This window comes from Myodes glareolus, chromosome X (genome assembly GCF_982192425.1).
Source record: "Myodes glareolus chromosome X, mMyoGla1.1, whole genome shotgun sequence".
NCBI classification, from domain to species: Eukaryota; Metazoa; Chordata; class Mammalia; order Rodentia; family Cricetidae; genus Myodes; species Myodes glareolus.
In genome coordinates, this window is record NC_142053.1 from 62,131,696 (window position 1) to 62,151,554 (window position 19,859).

The 19,859-nt window shown below is 35.4% G+C and overlaps 1 pseudogene across 1 annotated transcript in view; it reads left to right on the forward strand.

Annotated features, from left to right (window-relative positions):
• Positions 1-18,114, forward strand: part of LOC125389448 (cyclin-D-binding Myb-like transcription factor 1 pseudogene) — a 34,932-nt pseudogene extending 16,818 nt beyond the window's left edge. The window contains exon 3 of the transcript XR_015000237.2: positions 15,116-18,114. The product of XR_015000237.2 is annotated as a cyclin-D-binding Myb-like transcription factor 1 pseudogene (transcript). The remainder of the gene's footprint in view (positions 1-15,115) is intronic.
• Positions 18,115-19,859: the final 1,745 nt, after the last annotated feature.

The following is a 19,859-nucleotide window of genomic DNA, read 5'->3' on the forward strand; positions in this document are numbered from 1 at the left end:
ATTCTTCTCTTAAGAATTCTCTATTTATATCTTTATCACATTTTTAATTGGATTTTTTTTTACTGTCTACTTTCTTGAGTTTTTAATATATTTTGGAGATTAGCCTTTTGTGGGATTGATTGAGATCTTTTCCCATTTTGTCCTATGTATAGTGCCCTTTAACTTACAGAAACTTTCAGTTTCAGGAGATTCCGTTTATTGTCAATTGCAGTGTGTGTGTTACTGCTGTTCTACTTAGAAAGTGGTCTCCTGTTCCAATATGTTCAAGGCTATTTCCCATTTACTCTTCTATAAGGTTCAAAAAACTGGAGTTTATGTTGAGGTTTTTGATCCATTTGGACTTGAATTTTGAGAACAGTGATAGATATGGAACGATTGACATTCTTTTACATGTCTCCATCCATTTATAAGAGCACCATTTGTTTAAGATGCTCTCTTTTGGGGGGGAGTTGCACAATTTTTTACTATTTTGACAAAAAACAAGTGGCAGTACATATGTTGATTTATGTCTGGGTTTTATATTTTATTACATTGATCAACAAGCCTTTTAAAGCCATTACAATGTACTTTTTATTACCAAATTGCTATTACATTGTAGTACAGCTTGAAGGTTACATGAAAGTTTTAGCTATCCTATATTTTATTTTTAATTTGAAGCTGAATATAGTTCTTTAAAGGTCTATAACAAATTATGACTGAATTTTGATGGAGATTATATTGATTCTGCATATCCATTTGGTAAGAAAGCTACTTTTTCTGTTAATCCTTTTGATACATAAACATGTAAGATCTTTTTTTGGTTACCTTATATAATTTTTTTTCTTTAAAGACTTGAACTTCTTATCACACATGTCTTTTACTTCCTTTATTATTTCTACACCAATATATTTTTTATTATTTGTCAAAATTGTAAAGAGTGTTTAATATTTGTATTGAGTTTGTCAGTGATATTTTTGAGTTAATCTTGTATTCAGTCAATTCAGTAAACTATTTATCAGCTGTAGGAGGTCCTGGTAGAATTTTTTTTGGTTCCCTTTGTATACTATCATAATATCTGCTAATAATGATACCTAGACTTCTTATTTTCTAATTTCTATCCCTTTGATCTCCTTTAGTTGGGCTATTGCTCTAGCTAAAATTTCAAGTACTATATTGAATAGTTATGGAGGGAGTAGACAGACTTTTCTTGTTTCTGATTTTAGTGAAATTCATTTGCTTTACTCTTCCCTTAATTTGATGTTGACTGTCAGCTTGATGTATATTGCTTTTATTATGTTTTAGTATGTTCCTTATATCCTTGATATCTCCAATTCTTTTATAACAGGTGGATGTTGGATTTTGTCAAAGAGTTTTTTAACATCTAATGCAATAATAATAATTTTTCTTTAAGTTTATGTGGTGGATAAAAGTCATACATTTTTATATCTTGAAACATTCCTACAACTCTGGGAAGAAGCTGTGTGATCATATTCATGGTCAGTGATCATTTTATATGGTCTCAGTTTTAGTTTCCAAGTTCCTTATTGAGAATTTTTGCACACTGTACATTTTTGAAATTGGTCTAACTCTCTTTTGATGTTGAGTCTTTGCATGGTTTGAGTATCAGAATGAATTTAGTCTCATAAAACAAATTTGACAATGTTCCTTCTATTTCTATTTTGTGGAAGTATTTGAGGAGCATATGTAGTAGCTCATATCTGAAGGTCTCATAAAAATTCTGTACTTACACCATTTGAACCTGGACTTTTTTGTGCTGGGAGACTTTAAATGACTGCTTCTCTTTTTTTGGAGCTTTTAAGTCTAATAAACTGTTTATCTGATCTTGATTTTTCTTTGGCATGTGGCAACTGTTAATAGAATGGTCCATTTATTATTAAGATTTCACAGTTTTGTGTAGTACAGGTTTTTTAAGTATTGTCTAATGATTCTTTTGATTTTGTTCATATCTGTTGATATGTCTTCCATTTTCATTCTGATTTTCTTAATTTTGATATTTTCTCTCTTCCTTTTAATTAGTCTGGGTATGTGCTTGTCTTATTGATTTTCTAAAAGAACCAAAACTTTGTTTCATTGATTTTTTTAAACTTTTCTCTTTATTTCTCTTTTATTGATATCAGATCTGTGTTTGATTATTTTCTTCTTTTTACTCCTCATGTGTTTATTCTTTTTGTTCTTGAGCTTTCTTGTACACTGATAAAACACAGGTACAACAATGCTCTAATATCTTTATCCAGGCACTTAGTACAATAAACTTTTTCCTTAGTACTAATTCCATGGTGGCTTCTGAAATAATTTTCATCGAATTCTAGGTAGTCTTTAACTTTAATACTTCTTCCTTTATCCAGTGACAATTCATAGAGTGTTATTCCGCCTCAGTGAATGTATAGGCTCTCTGTTGTATCTGTTCTGGTTGAAATCTAGTTTTAATCCATGATGGTCTTATAGAATTCATGGACTTATTTCAATTTTCTTGTATATTCTGAAACTTGTTTTATGACTGAATATGCAGTTAATTTTGGAGAAGTTTCCATGAAGTGATGAGAAAAAGATATATTCTTTTGTGTTTGTGGTAACTGTTCTATAGATATCTTTTAGATTAATTTGAGACACAACATCTCTTAGTTCCAATATTTCTCTGTTTAATTTCTGTCTGGATGACCTGTTCATTGGTGAGAGTAGGTTGTTAAAGTCTCCCACTTGTTAATGTGTGCATTCAATATGTTTATTTATACTTTGTTAGTACTTATTTTACAAATGTAGGATCCCCTTATATTTGTGGCATAGATGTACAGAACTGAGATGCCATATTGGTTGATTTTTCTTTAATAGTTATGAAATATCATTCCCCATTTCTTTTGATTAATTTTGGTTTGAAGTCAATTTTGTTAGATATTAGGAAAGCTACACCCACTTATATGTTTGCTCCATTTGTTAGGAAACCATTTTTCACAAATCTTAAACCTGAGGCAATGTTTACCTTTGATGTGAAGGAATGTTTATTGTATGCAGCATAAGAATGGATCCTATTTTCACATCCATTCTTTTTTCTTGTATATTATTACTGGCACATTGAATTCCTTGATACTGAGAGATATTAAGAACCACTGATTTTTTGTTCCTGTTACTGTGTTGTTACTTGTGATAGTGGTGATAGTGGTATATGTGTGCCTCATATGTATATGTACAACTATATGAGTGTTACCTTTCTTTAGATTTGGTTGGTGAGAAATTATAAATTCTAAATTTTTTTCTGGGTTTAATTAACTTCCTTAGGTTGGAGTTTACCTTCTAGTACATTCTTTAGTCCTTGATTTGTCAATAGATATTAACTTTGACATTTTTTCAGGAAATATTTTGTTTGTTCCATCTATGTGGATTGAAAGTTTTACTGGGTATATTACTCTAGGCTGTCACTTGTGGTCTATAATGTCTATAAGAATTCTGCCCAGGCTCTTCTGCCTTTTACAATCCCCATTGAGAAATCAGGTATAATTCTTATAGGTCTGTCTTTATATATTGCTTGGCCTTTTTCTCTTTTAGCTTTCATCTTTTCTTCTCATGTAGTTTTAGTGTTCTGGTTATTAGGTGGCACAGGGATTTTCTTTTTTGATCCAACCTATTTGGTGTTCTGTAAATGTCTTGAACTTTTATGGACATGTACTTCTCTAGGTGAGAGAAATTTTCTCTATGGTTTTGATAAATATATTTGCTGGATTTTTAAACTGGGATTCTTCTCCATTTTCTTTTTCTATTATTCTTAGCTTTAGCTTTTACACAGTATCCCAGATATCCTGAATGTTTTGTTAGGAGATTTTTGGATTTAACATTTTCTTTGATCAATGAGAAACTGGTTTTGTCTATTGTATATGTGACTCCTAATATTCTCCCTTCCATCTTTTATATTCTTTTATTTTTCTTTTCTTTTTTTTTCTCAAAGTTTATTAAAATACAAAAGGCTCCATTTCCGCCCCTCCTCCCAACTCCCTCCCACTCCCCCAATCCCACCCCTCCTCCCTCTCCATCCCCAAGAGCAGTCAGGGTCTCCCACCCTGTGGGTAGTACAAGCCCCTCCCCCCTCTCTCCAGGTCCAGGAAGGTGAGCATACAAACAGACTGGATCCCAGGAATCCAGTATATGCAGAGGAAACAAGTCCCAGTGTCATTGTCAATGACTTTTCAGAAAGACTCCGAGCCAGCCACATTCAGAGAATCTGGCCTCATTCAGAGAATCTGGCTGGATCACGTGCTCGCTCAGTCCCAGTCAACTGGCCTTGGTGAACTCTCATTAGATTAGTCCCCTTGTATTAGTGGGTGATCGCACCCCTCGCGGTCCTGATTTCCTTTTTCATGTTCTTCCTCCTTCTGATCCTCATTTGGACCTTGGGAGACTCAGTCCAGTGCTCCAATGTGGGTCTCCATCTGTATCGCCATCCATCGTCAAATGAAGGTTCCCTCTGATCTTGGCTTCTTTGCTCACATTCTCTTTCCTTCTGCTTCTCGTTTGGACCTAGGGAGTTAAGTCCAGTGCTCCAATGTGGGTCTCCGTCTCCATCTCCATCCATCGCCAGATGAAGGATCTATGGTGATAAGCAAAATATTCATCAGTATGCTTATGGGCCAAGGCCAGTTCAGCCACCCTCTCCTCTGTCCAGAGAACAATCTGGGGATCTCTCCTTGGACCTGGGATCCCATTTATAATCAAGTCTCTAGTAATCCCTAAACTGACTCCTTTAGTTGAGATATATTCTTCCCTGATCCCATATCTATCCTTCCTCCCTCCACCCTTCCCAGTCCCCCCGAACATTCCCCATTCCTCCCCTGCTCCCTTCTCTCTAACCCTCTCCCCTTCCAACAGCCCTCCTACCCCCCCCCCCCCCCCCGTGCACACGAGGTTACCTGGGACTCTTGTCTATTTCCAATCTCCAGGAGGAAAACTACCTGAATTTTCTTCAGGTTCACCCTCCTATCCAGCTTCTCTAAGATCACGAATAATAGGCTCAAAGACCTTTAATTATGGCTAGAATCCATTTATGAGTGAATACACACCATATTCCTCTTTTTGGATCTGGCTTACCTGACTCAGTAAAGCGTTTTCGTTCCTTTTTTTTATTATTTTTTTAATTTTTTTTATTTCTTTATTTATTTTTATTTTTTATTTAATTTTTACTGGGAACCCCTCCAGAATCAAGTCTCTTGCAAACCCTAAAATGGCTCTGTTAGCTGAGATATAAACCTCCCTACTCCCACAACCATCCTTCCCCCCCTCCCATTCCCCCAAGCCTTCCCCAATCCTCCCCCTCTCCCCTTTCCCTGACCATCTTCCCTTACTTCCACCCCCCCACCCCCCATGTACCCGAGTTTGCCTGGCAATCTTGCCTAGTTCCACTAACCAGGAGGATAACTATATGATTTTCTTCAGGTTCACCTTCTTATTTAGCTTTTCTAGTATAACAAATTATAGACTCAAAGACCATTAACAATGGCTAGAATCCACTTATGAGTGAGTACATACCATATTCCTTTTTTGGGTCTGTGTTACCTCACTCAGTAAAGCATTTTCTATTTCCATCCATTTGCATGCAAAATTCAAGATGTCATTGTTTTTTACCGCGGAGTAAAACTGTAATGTGTATATGTTCCACACCTTCTTTAACCATTCTTCTATTGAGGGGCAACTAGGTTGTTTCCAGGTTCTGGATATTACAAATAGTGCAGCTATGAACATAGTTGAACAAATGCTTTTGTAGTATGATAGGGCATCTCTTGGGTATATTCCCAAGAGTGGAATTGCTGGGTCCTGAGGGAGGTTGACTCCCAGTTTCCTGAGAAACCGCCACATTGATGTCCACAGTGGCTGCACAAGTTTGCATTCCCACCAACAATGGATGAGTGTTCCCCTCACTCCACATCCTCTTCAGCATAGGCTATCATTGGTGTTTTTGACTTTAGCTACTCTGACAGATGTAAGATGGTATCTCAAAGTGGTTTTGATTTGCATTTCTCTGATCACTAAGGAGGTTGAGCATGACCTTAAGTGTCTTCTGGCCATTCGAAGTTCATCTGTTGTGAATTCTCTGTTAAGTTCAGTACCCCATTTTTTAATTGGGTTAATTAGAGTTTTAGTCTCTAGTTTCTTGAGTTGCTTGTATATTTTGGAGATCAGACCTTTGTCTGATGAGGGGTTGGTGAAGATCTTCTCCCAGTCAAAAGGCAGCCTTTTTGTCTTACTGACAGTGTCCTTTGCTTTACAGAAGCTTCTCAGTTTCAGTAGGTCCCATTTATTCATTGTTTCTCTTATTGTCTGTGCTTCTGGGGTTCTACTTAGGAAGTGGCCTCCTGTGCCTATATCTTGTAGACTACTTCCCACTTTCTCTTCTATCAGGTTCAAAGTGGACAGATTAATGTCAATGTCTTTAATCCATTTGGACTTGAGTTTTGTGCATGGTGATAGATATGGATCTACTTTCATTCTTCTACAGGCTGACATCCAGTTATGCCAGCACAATTTGTTGAAGATGCTTTCCTTCTTCCATTGTATAACTTCACTCCCTTGTCAAAAATAAGGTGTTCATACATTTGTGGGTTAATATCCAGGTCTTCTATTCGATTCCATAGGTTGACTTCTCTGTTCTTATGCCAATACCAAGCTGTTTTCAATACTGTAGCTCTGTAATAGAGTTTGAAGTCAGGGATGGTAAAGCCTCCAGAAAGTCCTTTATTGTATAAGATTGTTTTGGCTATCCTGGGTTTTTTGTTTTTCCATATAAACTTGATTATTGTTCTCTCAAGGTCTGTGAAGAAGTTTGATGGGATTTTGATGGGGATTGCATTGAATCTATAGATTGCTTTTGGTAGAATTGCCATTATTACTATGTTGTTTCTCCCAATCGAAGAGCAGGGGAGGTCTTTCCATTTTCTGGTATCCTCCTCTATTTCTTTCTTCAAAGACTTAAAGTTCTTGTCAAATAGGTCTTTTACTTCCTTGGTTAGAGTAACCCCAAGATATTTTATGCTATTTGTGGCTATCGTGAAAGGAGATGTTTCTCTGATTTCCCTCTCTGCTTCTTTATCCTTTGTGTATAGGAGGGCAACTGATTCTTTGGGTTGATCTTGTATCCTGCCACATTACTAAAGGTGTTTATCACCTGTAGGAGTTCTTTGGTAGAGTTTTTGGGATCGCTTATGTACACTATCATATCGTCAGATAATAACGAACGTTTAATTTCATCCTTTCCAATACGAATCCCCTTTATCTCCTTATGTTTTCTTATTGCTATTGCTAGAACTTCAAGCACTATATTGAAGAGGTATGGAGAGAGTGGACAGCCTTGTCGCGTTCCTGATTTTAGTGGAAAGGCTTTGAGTTTCTCTCCATTCAATTTGATGTTAGCTGTCGGCTTGCTGTATATTGCTTTTATTATATTTAGGTATGATCCTTGTATCCCCAGTCTCTCCAACACCTTTATCATAAATGGGTGTTGAATTTTGTCAAATGCTTTTTCAGCATCCAATGAAATGATCATATGTTTTTTTTCTTTCAGTTTATTTATATGATGGATTACATTGGTAGATTTGCGTATGTTGAACCAGCCCTGCATCTCTGGGATGAAGCCTACTTGATCATAATGGATAATTTTTCTAATGTGTTCTTGGATTCGGTTTGCCAGTACTTTATTGAGAATTTTTGCGTCGATGTTCATGAGTGAAATTGGCCTGTAATTCTCTTTCTTGGTTGTGTCTTTGTGTGCTTTTGGTATCAGGGTAACTGTAGCTTCATAAAAGGAGTTTGGCAAAGATTCTTCTGTTTCTATATTGTGGAATACATTAAGGAGTATAGGTATTAGCTCTTCCTGGAAGTTCTGTAGAATTCTGCATTGAAATCATGTGGTCTTGGGCTTTTTTTTGGTAGGGAGATTTTTGATAACAGCTTCTAATTCTTCACGACTAACAGGTCTATTTAGATTGTTCACCTGTTCTTGGTTCAACTTTGGTATATGGTACTTATCTAAAAAAATGCCCATTTCTTTTACATTTTCCAACTTTGTGGCATATAAGCTTTCATAGTAAGATTGTGGTTATGTCACCCTTTTCATTTCTGATCTAATTAATTTGAGTGTTCTCTCTCTGCCGTTTGATTAGTTTGGATAGGGATTTGTCGATCTTGTTGATTTTCTCCAAGAACCAACTTTTTGTTTCATTGATTCTTTGGATTGTTTTCTGTGTTTCTATTTTGCTGATTTCAGCCCTCAGTTTGATTATTTCCAGTCTTCTACTCCTCCTGGGTGAATCAGCTTCTTTTTTTTCTAGAGCTTTCAAGTGTGCTGTTAAGTCTCCAATGTGTGCTTTCTCCATTTTCTTTAATTGGGCACTTAGTGCTATGAACTTTCCTCTTAGCACTGCTTTCATTGTGTCCCATAGGTTTGAGTATGTTGTGTCTTTGTTTTCATTAAATTCAAGGAAGACTTTAATCTCTTTCTTTATTTCTTCCTTGACCCAGGGGTGATTTAATAGTTGACAGTTCAACTTCTATAAGTTTGTTGGCTTCCTGGGTGTAGCATTGTTGTTGAATTCTAACTTTAATGCATGGTGATCTGACAAGACACAGGTGGCTACTAATATTTTTTTGTATCTGTGAAAGTTTGCTTTGTTATCAAGTATGTGGTCAATTTTTGAGAAGGGTCCATGGGCAGCAGAGAAGAAGGTATATTCTTTCCTATTTGGGTGAAATGTTCTATAGATATCTATTAAATCCATTTGATTCAATACCTCCAATAATTCTCTTATTTCTCTGTTGTGTTTCTGTCTGATTGATCTGTCCATTGGTGAGAGAGGTGTGTTGAAGTCTCCTACTATTAGTATGTGTGGTTTGATGACTGCCTTGAGTTCTAGAAGTGTTTCTTTTACATAAGTGGGTGCCTTTATATTAGGGGCATAGATATTCAGGATTGAGACTTCCTCCTGATGAATTGTTCCTGTTATGAGTATGAAATGTCCATCTCCATCTCTTCTGATTGATTTTAGTTTGAAGTCAATTTTGTTAGATATTAGAATGGCCACGCCTGCTTGTTTCTTAGGTCTGTTTGCTTGGAAAACCTTTTCCCATCCCTTTACTCTGAGTACATGTCTGTCTTTGTGGTTGAGGTGTGTTTCTTGTAAACAGCAGAATGTCGGATCCTGTTTTCGTATCCAATCTCTAAGTCTGTGCCTTTTTATAGGTGAATTGAGTCCATTGATATTAAGTGATATTAATGACCAGTGGTTGTTGACTCCGGTTATTTTTTGGGGGGGGGGTAGTGGAGTGTATGTTTTTCCCTTCTTTGAGTTTTGCTTGTGATGGGTCACTAGATGCCTGAGTTATTGTAGGCGGTGTTAGGAATATTGGATTCCTTCATTTGTGATTTGCCTTCTAATACTTTCTGTAAGGCTGGATTTATAGCGACGTATTGTTTTAATTTGTTTTTATCCTGGAATATTTTGTTTTCTTCATTGATAGTGAACGATAGCTTGGCTGCATAAAGTAGTCTGGCCTTGCATCCACGGTCTCTTAGTTTCTGCAGTACCTCTATCCAGGACCTTCTGGCTTTCATGGTTTCCATAGAGAAGTTTAGTGTAATTCTGATAGGTTTACCTTTATAAGTTACTTGATCATTTTCCTTTGCAGCACTTAATATTCTCTCTCTAATATGAATGTTTTGTGTTTTGATTATTATATGGTGAAGGGATTTTTTTTTTTGATCCAGCCTATTTGGTGTTCTGTATGCTTCTTGAACCTTCAAAGAGATATCGTTCTTTAGGTTGGGGAAGTTTTCTTCTGTAATTTTGTTGAATATATTTTCTGGACCATTGATCTGCAATTCTTCTCCTTCTTCTACCTCTATTACTCTTAGATTTGTTTTTTTTATTGTGTCCCAAATTTCCTGAATGTTTTGTGATAAGAATTTGTTGGATTTGCTGTTCTCTTTTGTCAGAGTGTTTAATTTCTCTATGGTGTCCTCAGAGTCAGAGATTCTTTCTTCAATCTCTTGTATTCTGTTGGTTATGCTTGATTCTGAAGTCTCTGTTCATTTACCTAGATTTTCCATAGCCTGCCGGCCCTCGGCTTGTGATTTCTGCATTGCCTCCATTTCAGTTTTCAAATCTTGAACTGTTTCCATTACCTGTTTGATTGTTTTTTCTTGGTTTCCCAGAATTTCATTTACGAATTTACTCATTTCTTCAAACCTTTTAGTATATTTCTCTTCCATTTCTAACTCATTTCCTCAATCTTTTTGTTATACTTATCTTCCATTTCTTTACGGCAGATTTTCACCTCCTGTTTAAGTTCCTCTATTATTTTCATAAAGATCCGCTTAGAGTCAATTTCTTCTATTTCTCTCGAGTAGGGTGTTCAATTCTTCTAGTTTCGTGATCCCTGGATTCTGGAATTGTCATGTTGCCTTTCAGGCTGTTGGAGGAATTCTTTCAGGTTGTTGAAGGAATTGGCGCCTGCCCATCTCCTCCTCTCTGGATGAAACTCCTCAGCACTCTCTGGATAGAACTCAGCCCTCTCTGGATAGAACTCCTCAGCACTGCAGCAGGGATAGCTGGTATTTCCAGGACCCAGAAGACAAAAGGGCAGCAGCAGTGGGAGCAGGGAGGAGTCCGGTGGAACACCGAAGACCCTGCCACAGAAGCTGTGGGTGGAGGGGTTGTGCTTTCTTCTGGGACAGAGAGCCCAGGCGAGCACCCACTCACCTCTCTGGATAGAACTTCTCAGCACTACAGCAGGGCTAGCTGGTGTTTCTAGGACCCAGGAGACAAAAAAAAACCCATCTCTTATATTCTGATGGTGACTCTTGCATTTGTAGTTCCTGTTTACTTCCTTGGACTTTCTATTTACTAAATTTCCTAAGTTGTGTTTTCTTTATGGCTTCTACTTTGATTTTCATGTAATAGTTTCATTTACCATTTCTGTTTATTCTTTACTTTCTTGGCATTCTTTAGGGTTTGTCATTTTTCTCTATTTTTTGATTTTCTTTTTCTTGACTTCTTTAAGGTAGGTTTATTTTTCCCTCTTTAAGGACCTCTTTCATCTTGGTAAAGTTGTGTTTAGGTTCATTTTCTTGTGAGTCATTTATGTTGGGATATGTAGGTCTTGCTTTTGTAGGATACCTGGGCTCTGGTGGTGCCATATTTCTTAGGCTGTTGCTGATTTTAATTTTACACAGGCATTTAGCCACCTGTGTTTTTCATGGTTAGTTCTAGTTCCTTGTTTCTGAGATTGTCTTTGTTGGATGAGTGTTTTTTTTTTCCTCTTGGTTTCTGTTTCCTCTTTGGTTTTCTCAACTTTGTGGCCTGGATTTCTGGTTACCGATGTGATCTCTAATCTAGGAGGCAGTCTTTGTCCACGTTTGCAGTTGGACTTCATGCAAATCATTTAGTCTTTGGTGTAGCAGATGATCTCTGTTCCTCTGATTAGTGCAGATTGTTCTTCTGACTAGTGTGGCCTGCACTTAAGCAGCAGAAGTCTGTTCAAACTGGTGTTGTTTTCTCCTTTTATGAGTGGTGTGGCTTGCAGTTAAGTGGTCAGAAATTAATTGAGCTTGAGAGCAGGGCACAACAGGGCTGGTGATGAGCTGAAAAATCTAATGAGAAAGAAAGTTCCACTGACATGTGGGTTACTCAATGTGATTCTAATTGGTGTCCCCTGCCCCTGAGTGGCAGATGTCTGCTGGGGTTGGGGGCATGACCCAGCAGTAAGGCTAGAGCAAGCTAGGATGTTATGATGACGATGCATATTCTTGAATTTTTGAAATCATTGTCTTATAAATCATCTAGGTCATTTTTCTCAGGGGATATTACTATGAGAATGTTAATTTTTGTTGGAAAATTATTGTTTTCGTTATTCCTATTTTTGTATTTGTGATGGACTCTAGGTATCTGAAGTAAGGTTGTTTGTAGTATTTTTTGGTATGTAAATACTAACACTCTTATATTGAATGGGTACTCAATGCTCCGCTTCCTTTTACTTCAACTTTGCAGGTGTTTGACTATCTTCATGAGTCTTATAATTCAGTCCTTGGGTGATTCTTTGTATTTGTTCATATGTAACTTTAGAAGTAGTCTTGACTCAATTCATGATAAATGAAGTTTCACAGATAAGGAACAAAACTCACAGGATTCTAAGAGTTGAGTCACTCTTCAAGAGTTCGTGGGAGGTGCTTAGGTGTTTTCCCCAAGCAATGAGTGATGCTTGTTTTGGTGATATGACTTTGGGGTTCCTAAGTAAAAAGTTGGTCACACAGGGTTTTTCAGAAAGCAAGTGCCAGACTTGTGGTCCTAAAGCAAGTTAAGAGTTTGCATAGAATTGTTGGTGTGAGTGTAGTGCTTTTCCTTGAAAATGGGTAATCATCTAGTTTCCATGGGTGGGTGAAGCAAGAAAAGCTATTCTAGTGTTAGCTGAGGAAGAAACCAAGTGTGCGCACTGGACATGGGCAGTTTCAGGTGGAAGTGAAATATATGATCTCTCATTAATATTGGCAAGAGAACTAAGGAAACTGGGGTGGTGCAGAGGGGTTAACAGCATGTGTTGTTGATTCTCAGCTGAAGAGAGTATATAGGAAGACATACAAAATGAGTAAGGACAGGTAGTCTTTATGTAAGTTGCATGGATGTGTAGATCTGATCATAAGAGTCTAGTGCTCATTCCTCAATATGGACAACACTCAGATAGTGAAGATGACTGTAGTTAGAAACACTAATTATTTCTCTGCCTAGAGAAAGAACTAAATAAATAGGTGCATCAAGAATAAGTGGTGTTGACTGTCCTAGTAGAATCAAATTGTGTGAGAGTCTAGTCTCCATGGCAAGGAATGGAGATAAGCTTCTTTTTCTGAATGGATGAAACAAAAAATCATGTTATGTATCTGAAGTGAGTAAGTTAAAAGGGACTCAAAAAGGAAAGTGGGTATGAATTCATTTGGCAGGTCACAAAGGTCTCAGTTAGTTTTGTTCATGGATCTCAAAAACTTATGAATAGGTATGGCATTGTCCAGTGTGAGCTGGGTTTTATACTATCAACTGTTCATTAAAGAAAGTGTTCACAGTCATGACTATAGGCCAAAGTAATTTCTCAGTTTAGAATCCATCTTCTCAGATGACTTATGGTTTTTTTAATCTTATAATGAAAACTAATGTATACAATGCCTTACTATTCATAAAATATTTCACAACATACTAGGGGCTTTTCTTTGAATATTCTGATAGATTTTAATAACTTCATTTATACCTTTAGTACCAGATTTTTTCTTTTGTTATAAATTCTCCAGATCATTTTCTATTCTTCATTAGTTACTTGCGTATGCAACTGTCTTCTTTCCACTACTTAGTTTCAATTTATATTTTTTCTACATATATTTGACCTCATCGCACCTTTTCACAATTATACTTCATTTGCATTCATATAAATTAGCTGAATTTATAGCTAATAACTGTATATATTGACTATCAGAAGCTAAGCCACTTATAATATTTAGAACATGGGTTTATCTTGGTTATTTCTTTTTCAAGATGAGGTCAGATACTTTTAGATGTCTATGCTTTCTGAGTATCCTTACCTTTCAAAATGGTAGTCATCTGAAGCTAGTCTTACAGTTTTCTCAGAGTAGGTCAATTAGTTCTATCTTCATCTTGACTTCTGTACATGCTCCTGGTTATTCTATGAATTATCATTTTCTGAATCTTCTTCTATTAAATATGTAAACAATTTTTTCAAGGTAAGTAAACAGTGTTCTCCTATGATATTATAGCAGGAATAATTACTGATTATGCTAATATTATTACTGCTACTATGATTATTACTATTTTTCTAACATGAATGGAATTAATATAACTACTTATTCTGGATATAAATATTTCATCAATGTATATTTATATACCATTACTCAATTTTTTCATCTAAACGTTGAGTAGATTATATCCCATACATGATAGAAATGCCTACAATCTTAACTGTGAGATTGTTCCAAATTTGGTTGTGTGTCAATGTTAAGTACACAAAAATTGATCTGAATTTTCTTATACTACAGAATGGAAAAGATACTGGGGCAATATTTGAAAAAGTTTGAATAACTCTATTACATAAATTTTCAAGTTTATTTAAATAATATAAGAGTATTAATAATTGATTCTAGATGGAAATTGAAAATATAAATGTGTTATATAATACAGGTGAGCAAATAGACAAAAAGCAATTTACTACAAAGATGGGGAAAAGAAATTGATATACACAGAAGACTGAAAACTTGTCTCACCTTCTATTAAAATAATAACAGACCAAAAAGAAAATACTTCCTTGAAAAACACTTAGTTTTCTAGAAATGAATACTAAGAAATCAAAAAAGTCTATTGCATTCATCACACTTAATTTTTAACCTGTGTAAACAAATGATTACTGAAAACATGAAATTGCATGATTATTTAATTTACCATTTTTATCAAAGTAATTTATGTAAATGTATACAAGGATATGATTATCAATAAGACTATATAGTGAAATTTAAGACACTATGTTTGTTATTGTATTTTTTATATTGAAGTACTTACCATATTAAGTCAACATTCAACACACCCAACATACATTTAACTTTCAAAAGGCATATCATATGAACTGTGATGTGAAAAACAGTACACTATTGTATCCTTCCAAGTATATGGGTTACGTTAAAATAAATTTTTGAATATTGTGGTGAAATTTATATCAAATATGCATTTTGTTATGCATTTTAAATAACTTATACAATAAAATTCTCCACATTTTACTTTCTAGACTCTATTATATTGTAACTTTTTATTCTATGAGCTTCCTTGAATTTTGAAAGTCAGACTTCCTACTTTCATCAACATTTTTACATTTTTATGAGAGTAACACTATGTGGAAATGTATTAATATTTAAATTTTTTCTGTATTCTGAAATTTGTTTGAGAGATGCCTTATTTACTCTAAAAACACATGTAAATAAAGACATTCTATAGTTTGTCTATTTCAATTTTAGTATTTGTTTGATTTAAGCACTGCAATGAAAATATGAAATGGTCCTAGGATGCAATTAACGGAAAATTAACATTTTATTTTTCAGCTTTTAATTGCATACTGATATTAATCAACAATTCTCTGAAGTTTCCATGTTTAATCATTTGGAGCCTCTTGAATTAGTCCTGTGTTCTCAGATTTATCATCAAACACATATTGCCAACTAAATCAGGAGAAAAGATAAAGTATAAGAAATCAAGCATCCTCAAGCTGAACTATATCCAGTCCTTTGTCACACTTACCAGATTTATCTAAACCTCTGTTTGCCGATGTTAAACAGGCAAGCATTGCAGACAACACCACTTTCATGTTATTCAGATTAAGGAGAGGAGACTGGAGTATATAGGAAATGTCGTGGATGTTCTAGCCTGACACTAGATTTGAATATGAGTACATTTGAAGAGGATTCTGAGCCAGTAACAATTGAAATTGTAAGTTCTGTCTTACCTACAGAAGACACAGAGAGAAACCTCATTCTCTGCCTTCAGAATGAAACTGATAAAATGGAAAACCTTACTGAACCTCTGAATAAGAGGCCTTGTTTGTCCTCAGAGGATGATTCCACTCCTTGTGTACCAGCAGCTGCATCCCCACTACCAAAAATGGAACAGAGTTTTCAGTTGGTCACAACCTCAGCCACAGAATTGACAGATGAAGAGATTACTGGGGGAACTATGTTGCAGTTTGTGATTTTACAGGATGATAAACCAGAAAAAAAAATTCCCTTGGCAAGTAAGGAAGAGTCAAGCATTAGGCAAGCATGGGTCACAGCTAAAGAAGATAAAGTTAATCTAATCAAACAAGGACATAAATGGAAGCAGGGAGTGTGGTCTAAGGAGGAAACAGATATTTTAATGAACAACATTGAATGCTATATGAAGGAACATGGAGTAGAGAATGTCGCAGAAATCATTTTTAAGATGTCAAAAGGTAAAAGAAAAGATTTCTACAAGACTATATCATTGGGTCTGAATCGACCTTTGTTTTCAGTATATAGAAGAGTGGTCCGAATGTACGATAACAGAAACCATGTGGGAAAGTACACCCCTGAAGAAAGTGAGAAGCTCAAGGAGCTTTGGCAGCAGCATGGTAATGACTGGATAAAAATAGGTGCTGCCATGGGAAGAAGTCCATCTTCTGTCAAAGACCGTTGCCGACTAATGAAGGATACTTGGAACACAGGGAAATGGACCAAAGAAGAGGAACATATTCTCAGAGATGTGGTTCATGAATTGACATGCACTGAGGTGAATGAAAAAGTCACAAAGGGTGTGTCTTGGTCAACAGTGGCTCAACGAGTAGGTACTCGCTCAGCAAAGCAGTGCCGAGCAAAATGGCTCAACTACCTGAACTGGAAACAGACTGGAGGAATTGAGTGGACAAGGAAAGATGATGTCACTCTCATAAACAAGCTTACAGAACTTGATGTATCTGATGAAAATGAAATTAACTGGGATAATTTAGCTAAAGGATGGAAAAGTGTTCGTTCACCACAATGGCTGCATAGTAAATGGTGGACCATTAAACGGCAAATAACAAACCATAAGGACTTCACATTCCCAGTCCTAGTAAAAAGTCTTCAACAAATATATGAGAGCCAAAATGCCAGTCTCATGTTTTGGGAAAATAAATCAGGATCTGAATTGTCAAATAGTAAACCTGACATCAGTGTTCAACAAGTCCCATGCGTAGTCGATGGTGTAGAAGATAACAGTACATGCATCTGTCCAGTCAGCATGACAGGATTGCAAATTACACTTCAGGTTGCTCCTGGTTCTTCAGCAGACTACCCTGTGGCTATTGCTAACTCTGAAACAATAACCCTGCCCAATGGACCACAATAGATATCTGAGATGCTTCCTTCTTTCCATTCCCACAACTTGTGTCAACATCCTTCAAAGCAACTCAGCTCAAGGACTTCCCTTACTTAGTTCTGGTGCTGCAACTCCTTCTCCTAACCCATCAAATTTCACTTTTTATCCCCAGAATATCTACTGAACACTAAAATCAATGACATGTGGAGTGTCATATATCAAGATTCATTACTAAAATATTTGAGAAAAATAACAATGATTTTTACACATCCCAAGCAGAATTGACAGTCAATATCAATATCAATTGCTTTGATTTTTGTGGTCTTGTAAATTCATTTAAAGCAAACAAATTACCTGACAGAATTATTTAACTAACCTGGCTTTGTAACAATCATTTAATTATACCCTGGTTTCTAAATTCAGAGACCCAAAAAGCATAGAAATAATAAACTGTGCTATAATTACACCAGAATAAGTCTGTGACATCAACCATAAGGATAAGAAATTCACTCTGATTTATCCAGTTACTCACCATAGTAGAGCAAGTGCTTCCTTTACACAAGTCGTGACAAAACCATGTTTCGTGCCCTTTCACTACCTGGTTTTATCAAGGCATTGGGTTTTACAGGTGCTGAACCTGTCTTGCAATTCACAACACTAATAGGTCTAATAAACCAAAAACTGCAAGCATTGTATATCATTGCTTCCTTTATGGGCAACATCATTTCTAAAATCATAAAGGATATTGAACTTGTGAAATATTACTAGTCTATCCTTAGAAACAAGCAAAATTCCAAAGCAATTATATTGGAAGAGTGATGCCTGAGAGACTTTAATTTCTAATCTTCTGAATCACATAGATACAGTAATGGTGATGAAGTGTTACTGGATCTGCAGAGGAACAGGACTGATGATCAATATGACTTACTTCTAATCTCCTGACTCACATAGCTACAGTGAGTTAGTTGTGAACATTAAGACTATGACTTTTTTTTTTACTATTTTCAATAACACTGAGATCCAGTTTTATAATGCTGTGTGAGTGGACAGTGAGAAGTTTAATTGTACATCCTTGTGTGTGGAATGTTATATAATAAGGGGATTTTTCCCCTCAGATACTTGAAAAGTTTCAAAGCACTAAAGGTTAACTGCAGCAATATTCATATTATACCTCAGACATGGTATTGATTAAATATCTATAAGGATTGCTTACATTTTAAATAAGTCCTGAAAGAACTTATTGGCTACAAATAAAGATATTTTAAAGATGACTTAGTGTTAATTATTCTTGATTAACCCATTGTTGGCACCTAGAGACTATTTAGGCCCTAGAATGTAAGTAAAGAAAATTACTATAATTTTGCTGTCGTTAAGGGGAATATGAATTATTAAACAAAACAACTTTTATGGAAGATGTTTCCACTCTCTCATCTAATTACAATTTTTAGTTCATAATTAGAACAGTGAAGTGAAACTAAATGACAAAAGAGGTATAATCCCTACACTTGATAACCAGAACAGTTTTATTACATGTACAATATTAAATACACAGAAATCAGATAGAGAACTTGTATTGTTCCCTCAACAGGCAATATGCTACATTAAATGGCAATTTTAAAAACAAAGATTGCATATGTAACAAAAGAAACAGATCAATTTTTGTTCCTACTGGTTATGTTTAAACTGGCTTGTAGATTTGAATTGAAATGCTTGCTTCAAAAATTCATCAAAAGTACAGTTATATAGTTTGATTTTGATGATATTATTACAAGCATAATTAACTATTTCACATTAACAAAACACAAACAAGATAAGAAATGTGTGTTAATTAGGGAATAATTTGTATTAAGCTTAATAAGAAAAAATATCTTACAAGGCTAAAGGTTAAGATACTTTTGTGTGTGTGTTTGCTAAAAATTTCTTTTTGCATGAAGGGATGTTTAGAGCAATCATGAAGACTTCATATAGATTAACTCAAACATGTAGCTCTTTCACAAAGTTAAACAAAAGTCTAAGTCAGCACTGTTTTGCCATAGAAATACTTATAACTCTTTGAGTCAGTCCTTTGTCATGAGAAAATGCTCAATATTTGAGAGCACAGTATCTGTTAAGTAAGTGAAACACATGGAGTAGCCTCCTCATCTATACTTCCAAAGTAATGATAAATAATTAAGAGCAATATATAGTAGGGCATACTCTGCTCTCAACAAAATTACTGTCCATTTCAGAGTGTTAAAATATTTTAGTTAGGTATGCATTGAGACTTTTCCTTTTGCATTGGTATCTTCCCTGAGGCAAAGACCCATTCTTTTTCCAACCCTTATTAACTGATATCACTGTTTATACCACACGACAGAGTCAATACATGTTTGTCTCTAATTTTCCTATACATGTACATATATCAGATATAATGGACAAATATGTGTGTGTATGTTACAGAATGAATGTAGATTAAATTGGTTGAAATAAATTAAAGATGCTTTAGAATTTATCTAAACCAAGTCATTATATATAGTAAATGAGAAAGATCAGTGAAGAAGGAACAACTAGTAGAAACTGTTGATGTCAGGTTTAAGTTGGAGGCTATAGCATCTTAAAGGCTACTGGCTGAAGGAATTCCTAAAGCACCTCCCCCTTTTTAAGTAAAAGAGTTCTTAGCCTAATACAAAACTATATACAATAATAATAAATATCAAGTAAAAAAAATTAAAAGTACAAAAAAACATAAATAATATCAAACAAAAAACATGTGATAAATGTTTTAATAATTATCCTAGCCTAATGAGTTTAAGTTGTATACAATAAATAACTTGGACAAGTCAAGAAAATAAAGTAACTACAACTATCTAGTCTTCAACTCCATCAAAGATCTGAGAGGGGAAATAATATTACTTGAGTAAGCTGGAAGCACAATCGAGCAACTTCCAAAAATGTACAACAAATAACATAGACAACTGAGTACCAGGACGATCACCC